Here is a 16,899-nt window from a genome sequence, read left to right as displayed (position 1 = left end):
TAAAAAGCTGGCCCAGGGGAGGTTTAGATAAGACATTAGAAAGAACTTTCCACTGGAAAGGTTGACAGACATTGGAACATACTGCCCAGAGACATGGTCGAGTTGCCATCCCTGGATATGTTTAAAAGTTGTCTAGATGTGGCACTTGGGAATACTGCTTAGAGCTGCACTTGGTAGAGTAGGGCTAATGGTTGGACTAGATGATCTTAAAGGTCTTTTCCAACCTAAGTGATTCCATGATTCTAAGAGCAGACTCAGCTGAAGAGGCAGAAGTCTGTGGCACAGGAATAAGATGACTTTTAGGAGCTAGAGAGTGCTAAAGCATCTGTTTACTTCCTTGGAGGCAATGGAGTGGTGCCTCTGCCCCAGGGAGTCTCAGCCCTGTTGCCAAAGGGAGGCTGTGCTAGGTGGTCACTCCACTAATCTGTCCTGGCACACAAAATCTAAGACATTGTACTCTCTCTGCCCCACAGTCCAAAGAATTTCTGGCAAACAAACTTTCAAAGTGAGGAACCATCCCAATCATTTTTTTTTGCCCAACACAGATTGGTGCACTGCTCTCCAGGAGGGCAGAGGGGAATTCAGTGAGGGGCAGGAAGAGGTGAGGGCACACTCGGTCTCTTGACATCATTTTAAAAGTCCCAGCTTCATTCCACATTGCAGCAAAACCTTGTTTCTGAAACCTCAGCACTTCTTAGTGAAACGACATTCTTGGTCTGCAGCCAGACTGAAAAGACAGTGTCTGAGGTTATCAGTTCAGCTTCAGCCTAGGAATGATCAGGGAAAATAATAATAATAAAAAAATAAATAAAAAAATCCATTACTGCCTGACAGCTGGATTTGACTCTGTGTGGAACAGTTTGGTGGGCTGAGGCCAACTGGAACAAAGTAAAATGCTTTTTTGGTTGTTTTTTTTAGGTTTGTTGGGGTTTTTTTCTTCCCAAGTAGTATAATAGCTGACAGAAGCCAAGGGCTGAGAAGAAAGCAAAAGAACCTGTATCAGCCCAGAAAACTTTATTTGAAATATACATCTATACCCATGTACAAGCCCCATGACAGCCTCCATACACCCCATTGGTATTGAATGGAAATATCTCATTATTATTGTAGTAGGCAAACAAAGAAGTGAGGACTAGGAGAGGCAGCTGGGTCACTGAAGCCTGGTTCACTGTTATTCCTAGTCACTACTGCATATCATCACTTCCACAGCTGGATCTTAGCTGCAGGGGCTATATGTTCTCAAATATCACAGCAATGCTCCCAGGAGAGTACCAAGGCAACAAAACCCTGTGGAAGGCTATGTTTGTTTGGATTTTTTCTCTAACCCTACATACAGCTCTTTGGAGGAAGTTAGAATTTTCCCTAACTTTCCAGTTTGAACTTGACTAGCTCCCAATTTGAATCAAGCTTCTTCAGGGAGGTTGTTTTAAAGGGTAAAAAAGAAGTGATATTGCACTTTTCTTCTCCAGTTTTCTCCAAGTTTCAGATAAGATGAGCCATCTCTTCCAGGACACTCACCAATATGACCCATAGTGTATGTGTAAAGGGAGAGTATAAAATCAGGTCACATATAAGGTAGTATTTGCTGATGATATTATCTCAGCAATCACTTGTTTAGGAACCTTTCAAGCTGGAGGCTGGAGTTAGACTGTTGCATTAATTACCAGTGGACTTGTTCTCCCAAAACTTATGGGTCAGCCACTTCTGATTTTTAAGCCACTTCTGCTTTTGATTTCCAGAGTAACCTGTGGCAATGAATCCCACAGCACTCATTTTAAATGTCTATATCCAGAAAGCCAGCAGACTGGAAAAAACATTAAAAAAAAAAAAAAAGTTGCTTTGCTGGTTCCCAGTGCTTGTAAACAATGAGGTATTTGCACCTCCAGTGGTCTACCCCAATCCCCAAGAGCTTGTATGAATCCAAGCTGTGGACTGGCATCCAGAAGGAGAGCTAAAGCTCAATTTTAGGATCTAGGATTTAGCAATTCTTTGTATCCTGTAAAGAGCAGAATCAGCTGCAAAGCTGAGCTTCAGATGCGAGCTTGCAAACTTTCTGAGACCTGTGCCACTGAGATTTAAGTGGAAGTCTCAGCTCACTTCAGGTCTGCAATGCTACTTTTCTCTCATTGCTGGCTCTGTTCCTGCCTGCTTCTGCATCTCTTGCACTTGAGTGTGTACAGGTAACAAGGGATATATTAGTAAGAGCAGAACAGTTCATAGGTCCATATGAGTTCATATTTTTTCCCTAAAAAAAATAATAATAAAATCTCTGATAATAGATGCCAGTGCCCTGCTGAACTCTGTTGTGAAATGAGTCAGAAATCTTCAAGTGCTGGATGGATGCTAGATATCCAGGAAGTTCTGGGAGAGCTGAGGAAGGCAGTATTTGGCTGCTTCAGCTACACCGGGAGACTGGTTTTATTTTTTTTGTTTCAGACAGTCCTTTTCCTTCTGATGATGTTCACTGATCTTGATATATAGGCTATGCCACTGAGCCTGTTGAAAATGGGTCAATAGGTTGCAACTCTGGAAAACATCTATGATCCAAACTGTCATCTTTTGCATTTTCTACTGTTCTTTTCAACCTTTTCTGGCATCTGGGTGGGATGTGAATGAGTCCTGGAGACAAGAGCAGATGCATCCAACAGTTCACGTCAGACAGCTTGAAGTGACAAGCTGATATTGAAAAACAGCATATGGAAGACCTTAATATGTGGAGATTTATGGAGTTGCCTCTGAGAAAAAGTAAGAAACACATCCTCCTCACCCACTTCCTCCTTTCAACAGTTTTCCTCTTGTGTAGTCTGAAGGTCTGATCCAGTCAGGAGATAAGTTCTTGAGAGGTGAGCTAATTAGGAGGGACTCGGCCCCTGCAGTAGGCTCAGCACCTGCTACAATGTCCTCACTGTTTCTTCCTGAATTTTGGAGTAAGAGAAGTGATTCATCTCATGGGGCAACTTTGAGACCCTTCTTCCTTCCATGGGAAGCATTTCACTTGCATCTTTCTCCCCTATGCCTCCAACATAAGAAAAGCAATTAATAAAGTGCAATTAATGAAAGGCAAAGAAGTATGAAGACAGGTGTAGAAAAGGGTTGGCCTTGAAGGCTTTCACCATGAATTATATGGGGCCAACTTTCCTGGCCTTCCACGCCACATACTAAAACTCTCACCCATGCAGGAGCCCCAGGGCATGCACAACTTAGGTCAGAATGCTGGGAACTGGGGAGCATCAGTGATGGAAAGACTGATGAGACATGACCAGAGCTTCACATGAATCCATCAGTCCTTGGAAGAGCAAGGACATGGATCCAGAGAGCTAAGGTGTCATGGGCTAGGACCAGCAGCTCATTTCCTTTATTGGCTGGAGGATCCGATTACCCAAAAGGACCTGTACTAGCTGCACATTGGAACATTAGCTTCTGCACAGGAGCTGCAGGAGCTCCTGTGTGTCCTGGTATGAAGTGTCCTGGTAAGAAGAAGTTCTCCCTCCTCTTCTCTTCCCACACATACTCACTTCATAGTCTTGATTAGACAGAGTTTAGCTTCCATCTTCCACTTAGGCACCAGAAGTCATTATTTTCAGTGCCTTGAGTAGCTTCTCTCCTTTTAAAAATCCACATACATACAAAGAAGGCAGAGCATATGTTTTCTATCTTCTCAGGGCTCCAGTTGCAAAAAAAAAAAAAAAGACACCTCAGCCTCTGACTTTTTTAATATATATTTTTTTTAGAGCACTAGTATGTAATGGTTTTACATTTGGAGTAGAGCATCTCTGACTCTCTAAGGGCCCTAATGTTAAGGGAGACAGGCAGACATTTCAGTTGTAGTGTTTTGCTTTTCTGCTCACATACTTTATCAGTTGCTTTTGGGAGAGGGAGTATTGACTTTTTGTTCATTTAAAATCAAACTTATTCAGGTTGAAATTACCTCTTCTGTTTGCAAAAAGAAAATTTTGCATCCTACTATGAAAAAAAAGACTGCTTACATATGCATGTCTGAATGCTCTATAATTGAAGCATTTGGTCCTTTTTTCTGAATACTATGTTTTAGTCTTAAGCCAAAAACATCCCTGCCTCCTACTTTTTCTCCTTAAGAAGCTCTGAATATTTACAGCCTCATGTATGTTTACTTTTGTAGCCTGAACTGAGCGCTTTCCACTGATTACCCACAGTGATTAAGGTTAAACTTCAGCTGATTTGCACCCCAGGATGTGCCACTGATTGATTCTGAGCTCTTTTAAAGTGCAGCCACTGCCTCCATGCAGTACAAGTGGGATTTGAAGCTTCCAAGCTTTTCATAGGTGTTTTTAGTTTGCAACAAAGAAATCTGGAACAACTATAGCAAAGCAAATGATGTTGAAGCATAGTCCTACCCATCTAGTTTAGCTGTGCAGTAAGTCTTTAAACTTATATTTCTTCCATGTGTTTATCCTCTTTTTTCCATCCCCCCATTAGGTTTGTGCTACTCAGGATTAACCCCACCTGTCTGCAGGGGATGAATGAATTTCCAGCATGCTCACTCAGCACTCCACACTTTCCACTGAAAAAGCCCTTGAGATTTAAGTGACAGAACAGTCAACAACACTATTAGAACATATGAAATACCTGTAAAACATCTTCCTCCCAGGGGCTGACAAGGTAGGTTCTCCTCATCTTACTCTGTTTGAGGCCACATTGTAGTACTATGTTATCCTGGGAAAGTGGGTATCTCCATTCACTTGAAATTGAATTTCTAACCTGTTTGGGCTCAGGTATAAACTGGGAGAGATATATATATATATCAACACCCCAGGGTGGGGCAAATACTCAGCAGAACTGGGAAACATGTTTGCTCCTTAGCTTCAGGATTTTGGTTGACTCAGTTAACCAAGGAGCCGGTACTTTGGGACACTGAATGCGTTTTCTTGCATATTAACCACCTTTTATATGTGGGAAAATTATAGGCAGCTCCTTAGGCCAGCTGTTGGAGCCTTTCCAGGATGGGCCTTTAATCTTTCATTAATCCTGATGCTGAGAGCTCACAGTATGCTGTGGTGGCAGGTGAGGTCTAACAAGGCTGTGGACAGTGAGTGCTGTGTGACACTTTGCTGTCTTGTGGAACTGCAGCCTCATCTTTTCTCCCCCACCCCATCCATCCAGTTATCAGTTTTCTAATGACTCTCATTGCTGCAGCCATGAGGATAGAGGGGAGCAAATTCTGGGTGCTTCTATTACAATGAGACCCGTAGATGATAGAGAAACATGGCTACAGCAAGAGATACTGGTGTGCATTGGTCTATCTCCTTTAATTTTTGTATATAATTTGCATCAGGAGAGGACCAGGGCAAAGGCTGGGGGGAGAGACAAAGAAGGATCAGGTAGGACTGAGTCCATATTCAGGGCTGAGAGGCAGAAGTGGAACCCAGGGCTCCTGGTCATGACAGCCCCCTGCTGCCTTCCCTTGAATTATTGCCTTGATTAGCATGATGTCTTGCTCCTGGCAACCATGTGGCATTGAGTCTATGGAGGAAAATATATGAGTGTTGAGAATAATTGGTTCTTTGATATTAGATTGCACAAAGGTCAAAGTGTACTGAGGAGAGCGAGACAGCTGAAAAGTCACATTCCCTGCAGGCGCTGTGGCACTGACCTCTTGTGCCTGCAAAAACTGGGAATCACAGATAATCTGTTGGGATGCCATGGCTTCCTGCTCTGGGGGACTGTGAGATCTCAGTGCAAACACTGTGGTTTCTCAGCTGGCAACACTGGAGCTCTTTGTAGCGCCAGATCAGGTTGTGTACAGGGGGGAGTTAGATAAGGTTTTCATGTTATGTGATCTGTCTTGTTGCATTATGCTAAAAATCAGACACTAAAAAGCTGTTCTGCTGTCTGTCTGCCTATGCACCACCCTGAGGACATCTCTCTCTTCCCCTGAACTCTGCAGCTCTAATATATTTGTGACAAATCTGGTATCTGTGAAGGATCTTGCTGTTTATGTTTGTGGGCTCTGCAGAAACCCTGTGGTTCAGTGCTCCTTGCTCATGTCTCCATTAGCCATGATAGAATTTCTTAAAAAGCTGAAGACCTTTTCAAACTGCTGACCCCATGCCTCTCACTGTGGAGCTTCATCCAACACGAAAGGATTTGCATCCATGATCTCACTCTTTTAGTGGCACCTCCCATCTTCAAAAGGTCTCGAGTCTTCAAGATACGGCCTCTTTTCTGGAGAGTTCTACAGGAGAAATCAGAGTGAAAAAACAACGAGGATTCCAATTTGTGCCCAGAAAACTGAATTTACATTAAAAGTGAGCACAACAGGTGTGCAGAATCCGACCAGAAGGAGGAGATGTTACATACTGTACCTGACATACTGCAGCCAGTAACTAATAATAAATAACTGAGATCCTTTCAGGTAAGAGGACCTATTGGTGAAAGCTTACTGTGGGCTCCAGGCAGATTCTGCTTTACTTTGCTGCATCTCAGCAAGCTCCTCCTTGATACACTGAGTGAGTCATTTAGGTTAGTGTATTTGCCCCATTTGTGCTGTGGTGATGGTGATGTGGAAGATGGATGGTGAAGATGCATTGCTCTGTGTTAAAGTGACATGGGGAATTAAAGTTCAGGCACTCAGATCCTACAAAGGAATGGCTAAAAATGTAGCCAGGTTTTCTAGTGTGAGATAGAGCCTCTCCACTACCCCTTTTCTTGTGCAGACCTGTTATATCCCAAAGCCTCCATGCAATTTCTGCAGTACTTTCCTTCACAGACAGGCTCAGAGATCATGGATTTACAGCACTGCTTCACATGACTTATCCACTGGCCCTGGCTCACTGGCCTCAGTTTAAAGATGTTAACTTGCAGTAATGTCAGACAGGATCTCAAAGTACGGGGGAGATTGGGGAATGTATTGATAACTTTAATCCTATCCTCTCCTCTCCTCATTCCTTTATCATGCTCTCTCCCTCTGGAATCAATGTTTAGATATACTGGAGAACAGGTAGCCATCATGCTGAAGTGGATTAAAGCCAAGGTCTGCAGGGACAAAGCGTCCTATTTCCTTCTTCCTTTCCTTGGCTATGCTCTTGCCCTGCTGGAGTACTGACCCTATCCCACTTCTTGAGGTGCTGCAGGTCATTTTTTGGTAGTGTTGTAACTGAAGCTGAAATTTTCCAAATAATTGCTTAGTGAAAATGCTTTACACTAAAATAGAAATTCTTGGCATGGCTGAACTTAGCAATGGGGCTCAAGCTGTTGCTCCCCATCTCCCAGCCACCACAGGGTGTTATGAGAAAGTATCAAGGGTACGGCTTCATGGCAGTAGTTATTTCTTCAGAAAAAAAAAAAAAAAAAAAGAACCCAGAGAGGAAAGCAAAGGCATGCTGATTGTTCTGCTGCTTCTCAAGTCTGCTGCTGCCTCAGGGAACACCGCTTTGCAAGGTTTGATTCCCAAGGCCACCAGTTGGTTGATGGCTGAATGAGAAGCCTTGACATAAAGAGCCATTTCATCCTGCTGCGGTGATCTCTGTTCAGGTCTGCTGGCCACCGATGCATCACAGTCAAGACCGTGCAAAACTTCTCCCGATGTAGTGTGAAATTTGCTCCAGAAAAGCAGAAACATCTGGTTAGAGCCAGGAAGTGGTTGCTGGCTGGGTTTGGCAACAAGGGAACATGAAGTTAATACACTCTTACCTCATCAGTAGGTGTCACTGCAGCAAAAGACAGGGTCCAGTGGAAAGTTTCAGAGGGGAACAGAGAGGGGTACTTCAGCCAACCAACCAGATGCAGAGTCAGTTCAGTGCTTCCTGACTTGAGCCAGAGAACAGCTATGGATCTGGGTTTATGAATTGCTTGTAATAAGGCTATAGGAAATGAGAGATTAAGGAAATGAGTCATTAAGTGATTACAAAGACATGTGGAGTGCACACAGTTGTGGCCGCCAGTAACAGAGCATTGAGCAACCGTAAATTTCTTCTATGGGGGTTTTGGGAATGTTGCTGCTGAACTTGTGTGCAGTAGTGAGTTACGGTTCGGTGGATGCAGTTGAAATGAACCGGTAGCAAGTTTCAGTCACTCTTAGCACAAAACCCGCAAAAGAGTTTTCTACAACTCAGAATCACCCTTTTGATGCCAGGCCTGGTGACCAGTCCTGGAAGAAATATTGCAACAATTAAGAAACAATCACCCTCTGACAGGGTAGGATTTAGGTCTGGGCTGCAGTACGGATGCAGAAGCTTTAATCAAGGCTCAGCTATAACCTCTTCACCAGGGCCAACATCTGAAAGCTGACAATGTAACCCTATGCTAGAACCACCTTCTGACTCAGCTGCCACATCACTGCCAATAGAGCTCCCAGCAGCTGCTCTTCCTCCTGCAAAGTGTTTCTCCCGTGTGCTGGGACTGACATTTAGCTGTGTCGCACAGGGAAGCATGGATACCAGGTCTTGGGTGTGCAGAGAGCAGAGTAAGGAGAGGGGCAGCGTGGCTGCACTTGCTGAGCAGGTGCACTGCCATCAGCTGGTGAGCAGATGCTCTCTGGTGTGCCTGGAGGCCTTTGTTCACACCACGGTGAACCTGCTTCCGTTCCCAGCCTCTTGGATAGCAACCTTTCTGGAGAGGCAGCCTCCTCCCTCTTCCCTGCAAAGCCCCTGCTGAAGATGGGTGAACAAGCTCTGTTCATTTTTACAGTCCAGCATTTCCAAGGCAGTATGGGAAGCAGGATTCAGAAGCTGTTGCTCCAGGCAGCTGGGATAAGTCGCAGAACCCATCAAAATGGACCCTCCATGTAGTTTGGCATTTAAAAAATCTTCTTAATCCTGTTTTCTGGGAAGCACAGACAGGGAAAAAAAGACCTAAAACAAAGGGCAGTTCAGCCGTGCTGCCTGCTGTGAAACCCGGACCCTCCTGCTCTGCATTACCTTCTTGCAGGTTCTTGTCTAAGGCATCCTGCTCCAGAGCATGCTGTGCAGCAAGTTCAAACCTCTTCTGCAAACATGCTACCAAGCAGCCAAATAGTAAGGAAGGAGGAAATGAGGCAGTCAGTATCTTTCACAGCTTTATCCTAATGGCTGTACTAAGGATGTACATAAAGTCCTGGTGGGCCAGATGGAGAAGGAAATTAAACAATATGAGACGGGTTCTTGGAGTCCTTTCTGAGACTTTCTCCATATCATTTTGGCTCTCAGGTGTGTTGGTTCTCTACCTCTGCAAGCTTGAAATGCTGGCTTTCAGACTGGCTCTAATGCTCTCTACCTTGTTTACTGCTAGTTCCTTCTCCCAAATATCTGACACCCCAACTTACCCCCTAGCCAGAAGCATAGAGATAGACATGGGAAAAAAGTGCAGGTGATCCCTCACTCCACCCAGTAAGAGTCTTTCATTTAATAAGCCTCTCAAAATGGGCATTCTCATTTAAAAAGCAAAACAAAACAACAACAAAACACCAAAAAAACCCAAACAAACAAAACAAACCAGTAAAACATATTTCATTCCTCCTCAGATCCTTGCTGATCTTGCATGCAAACAGTATTTTGGGTGTATACTGTGTTTCACACAGAAGTTGATCAGACCTGAGCAAAGTTTGACTATGAAGCTTCTAGTCACATTTTGGTTTCACCTGTTCCCCAGACTAACGACTCGATCTCTGCACGTAGAATGCAAACAAAAACTTTCCTATTTGATTTTGCTCCCTCATTTTCACTTCCATTATGGAACTAGCTGTTCTAGGAGGTTGAGACACTTCCAGATTCTCTGTTATGAGCTGGTAGATGGGAGAAGATGGAACAGAAAACCCACCACTCATGCTACTGCAGTAGCAACAGTAATCCAAGCATCGGACTGTACATAAGAGGCTCAGTATATAAGAGTTCCTGACCCTATGACTTTAAATCTAACTAGATAAGAGAGCCAAAGAGTGGGAGGTAAAACAGAAGCCCAGAGAATTCAAAAGATTTGTCATAGCAGATCTGGGACTGGTGCCCAGGCCTTCTAAGCACAGCTGGGTGATGATATTATTGTTATTATTATTAATAATAATAATAGTGAATGTGCCAGAAGCTTGTGTTAGGGTAGGAGTAAAAGAAATCACCAAACTGGGCAGAATGTGGTAACTGTTTTTGGCCAAGGAACGTATCAGTGTTGACGTCTTTCAAAATCTCTCACACATTTTCAAAACAAAACTTTTAGAGGTTTTGAAATGGCAGATTATAATTAAAAATAGGCATTACATTTAAAAGCAACAAAAGAAAAAAACCCAACTTTTTCAAAGGTCTAAGTAACTAATAAGTGTAAAAAGCCTTTCAGTATCAGCCCAATGAAACAGTTCATTCAGGTCCAAAATCAATCTTTTCTTTTCATTCAAAACCTCAGAAGATTACCATTTTGCTTGAGCCTTTTTTTCCCTTCTGATTTTCCATTTTGGTGACCAGACCAAAATATGTATCACTCACCAAGCTCCACTCATAAATCCTGAGAAAAAAAATGTGTCCCATGGACTACATTAAACTTTATTATGTAGACTTTTCAACAATGAAAATCTCTCTCCCAGGCATTTTAACTACATCACCACAGTAACTATCATACCATGCTACAACTTCTACTACAATATTTCTTTGTTGCACAGATAACTGTGACCAAGCCCTTGCTAACGTAATTCATGAGAGGGAGCAGCATGATTGAAACAATACCCACGCTTCAGGGCTGACCTCTAAACCTACCATAAGTCACAAGTGTCAAAATCAAGCGAGGTTATACAGGGGAGGTTATGAAATTTCATCACTTCTACAGATGTTGGACTTTCTATACCGTAATGACAGAGTCAGGCAACTTACTTGATTGTATATGTCCCAATGAAAAGAACTAATTGACTTTATTTTTATTGTTTTTCATGTTTAGCTGATGGTCACTATTTCTACATAGTTTTATTTTCTGTACTGTCTTTTGCAGAAGTTCTTTTTGTTCTGTTTGTTAGGATTGCTTGGAATGAGACAATGCATCAACACTTCTCATTCTGAGCAAACCCAGCCAAGAGGCATATTGGGGAGATATTTGCTCTCTGATGAAATGTAGGGAGGAGTGAAAGTAGCTGTTTCACAGCACAGTGTTTACAAAAGCTCAGGAAAAGAAGGAAAAAAAGGCATGTGCCTGCAGCTGATGGCGAAAGCAGAAAATTAAAGCAGAAGAAAAGTTACTGATCTAACAAGAATCCTACCTAGACACTGGTCATCTACTATTGCAGAAAATGCCAAGTGATCTTAAATGACCTGGAGCAACTGGAGGTGTGGTCATGGCTCGTCAGAAAAGCTCCCTCAGTGCTCTTTGCTGAACCTCCTGTCCTGCCATGGGAATACTTTTTGTTCTCACAAACACACCAAGATCCACAGGCAGAACAACTTAACACCCTGTTCTGTCTGATATTGCCTGAGAGAAAAGTACTCCCCACTAATGACTAAACGTGTTCTGTTGGTCATTCCTTGCTCCCCAAAATAGGCATTGTACTCAAACCCCTAGATCCACAGAGAAGAGAGGTAGGTAAGAATTTTTAACATATCCAAACCCAGGTTAGAAGAACACACCTGCACAGCCCCAACAGAGTTCTCTAACTCCTTAGATTTTCCTGGAGTCACCTAATTACTTCCAGGGTTTCTCAGAAATATCTGGAATTTTCCAGAGTGGCCTTTGAGAAACTGTATTGTGATCCTATCAGGACCCCATGAATTCTGCCTAGTATGAAGTCATGTTGTCCAGAGAGTGATAACATGCTGAAGAGATAAATCAGTTTGGCAGAACCTTCCCTACAGCTTTCACACACAACAGTGTAATCCTGGGAGCCCTCAGAAAAACACGTGTATGTTGAAGGTAGGATTTTATTTTTCCTTTTTTTTTCTTCCAGGAGAGTTAAAATTAACTTCAATAAATTTGGGTGTCAGAGCAAAGAGAGGAAGAGAAAGTAATAATGCTAAACACACAGGATCAGCAGGAGGTCTACCTGTGGCTCAGGAGATCTACCAGAGGAATAAAGACCAAGACCTATATCCAGACTGGCCACAATAGAGGCCCTGACATACAGACAGCAGCTACTTTTCCCCACTGGTTGCAGAGGGAGCCAGGCTCTGACAATCTGTTACTGTAACTCACTAAATATGATCCCAAGCTGACTGATGACAAAGCTGCCTGAAATGTTTGCCATCTGAGAGTGGCAGCATGGCATGTGTGAGATAAGATGGATGGTGAGTTTTACGGTACTTTGATTTTGAGGTGCCAGTAAGACTTCTGAAGATTGACTATCCTCTGCAGTGCACACAGTTCCCATCAGAACAGTGTGGGACCACACTAGAGCAGCAGAGGAAAGGAATCAGGGTTCGCTAGCTTCAATGGAATAAAACACCACACAATGCACTTCATTTCCCATCTCCTGGCTGCTTTTTCAGAGCAGGCTCAGTAGAGAAAAAAATAAGCTGAAATTTGATGGCCTATGTTATTACAGGAAGTGATACCTGGTAGTCAGGTGTCCTCTTCTGACTTTACAAATTTGAATATCTGTAGAATACGTCTCTGCACAAGGTTGACAGTCTAACAAATGGCAAATATATTCTCTCCCCTACACAAAGAAATGTCATACAGGAGCCAGTAGCTGATGTGTGAGTCCTCATTCTTCACCACTGGCACTGCATACAGCAGAATCCAAAGAAATTGCATAACATCCAGAAATTTACTTTGAAAATTACTAACTTAGGCACATCAAAACCAAAAGTAAGCAAGTGACCCCATTGTGAAAACGGTGCCTGTGTTTAGAGGCGCTCATGCAAGAGAAGTCAGGGTTAGTGGCCAGTGGTGTGGAGGAACAAAGAAGCTCCGCTGGCCATTGCCGAGATTAATGAAAGACCAGTCCTAGAAGTTGCTCCATCAGTTTTAGAAACAATAACAACAGTCCTCCCGCTCCCAACATGCTAAATCTGATCTTCGCTAATGTGAATTAATACCAGGTTTCAGTGCAGCCACTGGGGTAATGTGATGCTCTGGAGTGCTGTAATCCTAAACACAGCATTAGGAGAGCAGCTCGCACCACAGCTGTGGCTCCTTGCAGGTGTTTCTTCCGCAGGCAGCCCCTTCAGCAGCAAGTCTCTGACACAGCATGACAGGCATAAGGGAACTCTGTCATGGCCAGACAGCAGGCTTTCCTGGAAGAAATGAGCTGGTCCAGTGTTGGTGGTACCATGAGGGGTGGGGAGGGGGAAGTCTGAAGTGATAGAGGTTTCCGTTTACTGTACACAAAAGGAGAAACAGGTGAAGGAATGAAATGGATACCTCCGTGTGACCCCCTTCTCCTGTGGACTGGGCACACAGTGCCTGTGTACACCTGCTTTTTGTTCCTGCCAGTGGTGCTCTCAATGCCCCTGTCCCTGCCCCGCCGCTTTCCCTTGTCCTCCCCCCAGAACAAGCCCTGGCTCACACATTTCATCAGCAATCCCCACTATTCATTTTTCAGGGTCACCAAAGGAAAACAGAAGTCTCCTAAGCAAAGTTCTGCCTCCTTTGGGACTGCCCTGCTTTCCCTCCACCCATCCTTCAGCACCCACCTCCCCCAAGCCTTGCATGGTGCCTGTCAGCAGTCACAACTCAGGATCGGGTTGCAACAGGCCTCCGGCTGACCCGGTAGGTTCATCCTGTAAAAATACCGCTTGTGCTGCCCGTCTCTCTCATTACTCCTGGCTCATAACAGGTGGGGCTGCCAGCTTGAAGGGGGAGGGCAAGATGGAAGAGCTGCTCTTCAGCTGCGTGCCCTCCTCCTCCTCAGAGGCAAAAAAGCCTCACTGGTTCAGTCCCTCACCTTTTCTCCAAAGTCTTGCATCTTTCAGAAAACAGTTTTGTCTAAGTCCGTTTTTTGAAGTTCAGTACCCCAGGAGCCAATGGAGGGACACCAACAGCACTTGCCTAGCCATGTTTCCAGCACAGCCTCTTTCTGTTTAGATGCAGCTCCCCATCAAATTCCCAGTTGACTTCTGTGATCCTCTCGCCATTGCAGAAACAGGTTGGAAATGTAATTAGTCTTGCAACAATTTCAGTGCTTTCTGATTGTCACTTGGGCTACCCTTTCTGGCTGTTGCTTCTTGGGCTGTCAGTCTTGGTTGCACTAGGGGAGTGGAGAAAGAGGATAGAAACAACTAACAAAATATTTTTAGTTCCAGAAATAGATATCGAAGGGAGATACTTCTTCTTAACTAAAAGTAGTAGGTCAGATTTGAACAGTTTGCAATGTGGGCATGTTTTAGATGTAGATCTTAACTCAATGGCTTGTTCCACTTCTGCGGTAATGTAAGCCAGAGAGTATTGTTTGAAACTGCAAAAGAGTTTCCTCTTAATCTCTTGAGAGCAACTTTCCATCCCTCCTGGAATCAGGTAGTTGTGGACTGATTGGTGGCCCAGGGTTGCCCAGGTATACATGGAAATGAATAGTAGGTTTCTACATACAACAGGATTTTATTTAATGGCGCAAAGCTCATAGAAGTTCTTGAAGAAACAAGAATAGAAAAGCTCCAGGCATGGAAAATGGCCACAATCTTTCTGAAGAGCAGTCAGTAGCACAACAATTAATTTTAGAGTTACACTGGAGGACAGCTGAACAGTAAACTAGATTTTAAATTGGAAGATTTCTTTCCAAGCCCTCTTTCCATTCACTAAAAGAAAATTATCAGAGATGACCACGTATTTGGCTGTTGGTTTCCTAACCCCCTAATAGCCTGTGCTGATCAGCCTATAGATGATCAATGAGATTCAAGAGACCCTGGACAGAGACATTGAGAGGTATTTTTTGCTCTTTCTTCCTTGCAAAGCTGTAATGAGGAATTACTGAAGGATGCTGCCACCAAGCTGGATGTATATCCTGCACAGCAGGGGGAAGCTTATGATAAGCATTGACTGTCACCTAGAAAACAGACAGCAATCCTGAAAGCCAAGTGATGTAGGAAGATAGAGAAATCACTGCACCAGCCAGACTGAAGGACTTCAGAGCTATTTTCTCAAAAGGGGACATTTTCTGTGTCCCTGTCAAACAATCTAAGTACTGATATTCTCACTTTTTAGCTAATTATGACCTCTGTCTTCCCCTCTGAATTTTGCTTTATTTCACAAAATATAAGCAAAATTATTTAACTTCCCAGTTCTCATATTTCTGCTCAAGCAGTGTTGGCTGGGAACTGGGGGTGACAGGAATTCATGTATTTTTCAAGAAACTCAGAGTTGCTGATCAAGTCTGAAATATAATTCTGGGTCATTTCTACATATGGATAATCTCAGACTGTTTTGGAAGAAACTCCTTTCTTCTCTTATACTTAGCCCTATTTTCTTCAGTGTCCTTTAAATTACACTGTCCCCCACCTAAAAAAGAAATAATCTGCAAATTAGAAAAGGACTGTGGTTTGTCTTTCTTTTACTTCCATAGTGCCTAAATGAAGCACAAAGACCTTATATATTATACTGTATGATACTTGTTTCTACTTTGCAGACTCAGGAACACTATGTGTCTTTATTCTTTTATGTCTCTCTGGCTGTATTTCTTGGAAAAGGGAATTGGAGCTGTTGCTGAGAATTGAATAGGTTTTGTGTTTAAAATGGACATATTTTTACAATATTTCATCAGTCCAAAGATATCTAAGCAGCTGAAAAAAATATTTTTTCTCTTCTCCATTAAGCATCACTCTTTTGGTACCTTCATGGTTGTAATCTTGCCAGTTTTCTAATTTTGAGAAAGTGAAGTGGAAGAAGACCAGAAAGAGCATGCATTTATAAATTACAAACATGCCAATAAATAGTTATTCCTTTAGATAAAAAGAAACAACTGAGTCCATTTTTAAAAGTACTGTAGAGATCCCAAAATGCCCAAACCCAGCAATGTTTTATCTTTGTATGTCATTTTTCTAGAGCAATTTACCTTGTTACAATTGGAAATATCATCATCATGACTACTTTGAAATCATAAAGCAGGTGACATGATATTGCTGTACTACAGTGCCTGCTTGGCATAAGCTTCCTAAAAGCCTCAGGAGTTTCTCTGGGGATTAATTTGGCCTGCAGGGGTCTTTCATTTACTTTGATTTATTGTGATCATTCAAAGTATATTCTCATTTGGATGGTCAGGGATTTACACACATAGCTTCCATTAACACTAAAGGGTGATACCATTAAGACAAATGTACAGTTAATCTCCGGCACTGTGGAGATAAAAATATACCTCTGAGAGTGCTCTGACTGGGCTGGAAACATTAATTATCTGAGTTTAATTTCACAGCATGGAGCAGCTTTAAAAGGCAGTTTAATAATTTTAACGGCCCTACCCTGTATTTCTGAGAGGAAAGGACTGGAGAGAAAAGAGGGAACTCGCCATAGGAGAGCTGCAGGAAAGTGAGATTCAAGCCCCAGCATGAGGACAGTGTTTCACATTAGTAGCAGGGAGGATCAGATGGGTTTTTATCTATTCCCTGGATCACCATCATTGCAGGATTGCTTCTGAACACCAGGGCACTCAGTGCTTCGATTTGAGGAGTGTCACACTAGCCCTCAGAAAGGGAGCTTCCTAATCTTTCCTCACGTTCATGCCAGCTAATAGACTTACATGAAACAAGAGATGATCCATACCCAGAAGAGCTTACAATAAACAAAAGAGTAGGGTCAGGTGGGAATCCAAACCTTGAGAGACAGGAAGCATCTTTTCATTGCTCTTCATCTACCAGCAGGATTGAACATGACTGGTGTTGCATACTGTGGTATGTTTTTTTCCCAAGTAAATGTCTAAACAAAGAGTAAGGAGGTGGAATTGCCCCAGAAAAGCTCTGGTGAATCATCAGGAGGATCAGATGAAGAACACATTGAGACAAGTAACAGGGGAGTGAAGAATCTTACTCCAGGGGTATTAAGACTCGTAACTTG

At 43.1% G+C, this 16,899-nt stretch overlaps 1 long non-coding RNA gene across 1 annotated transcript; it reads right to left on the bottom strand.

The window, feature by feature from the left end:
- Window positions 1-999: 999 nt before the first annotated feature.
- On the bottom strand, window positions 1,000-7,266 carry LOC127386553 (uncharacterized). The gene is made up of 2 exons (XR_007889931.1): window positions 6,065-7,266; window positions 1,000-3,664 (listed from the first exon to the last, which is right to left on the bottom strand). It is a non-coding gene; the product is annotated as an uncharacterized LOC127386553 (long non-coding RNA).
- Window positions 7,267-16,899: the final 9,633 nt, after the last annotated feature.

This window comes from Apus apus, chromosome 6 (assembly GCF_020740795.1).
Source record: "Apus apus isolate bApuApu2 chromosome 6, bApuApu2.pri.cur, whole genome shotgun sequence".
Classification (NCBI taxonomy): domain Eukaryota; kingdom Metazoa; phylum Chordata; class Aves; order Apodiformes; family Apodidae; genus Apus; species Apus apus.
This window is presented reverse-complemented; position numbering and strand designations above follow the sequence as displayed.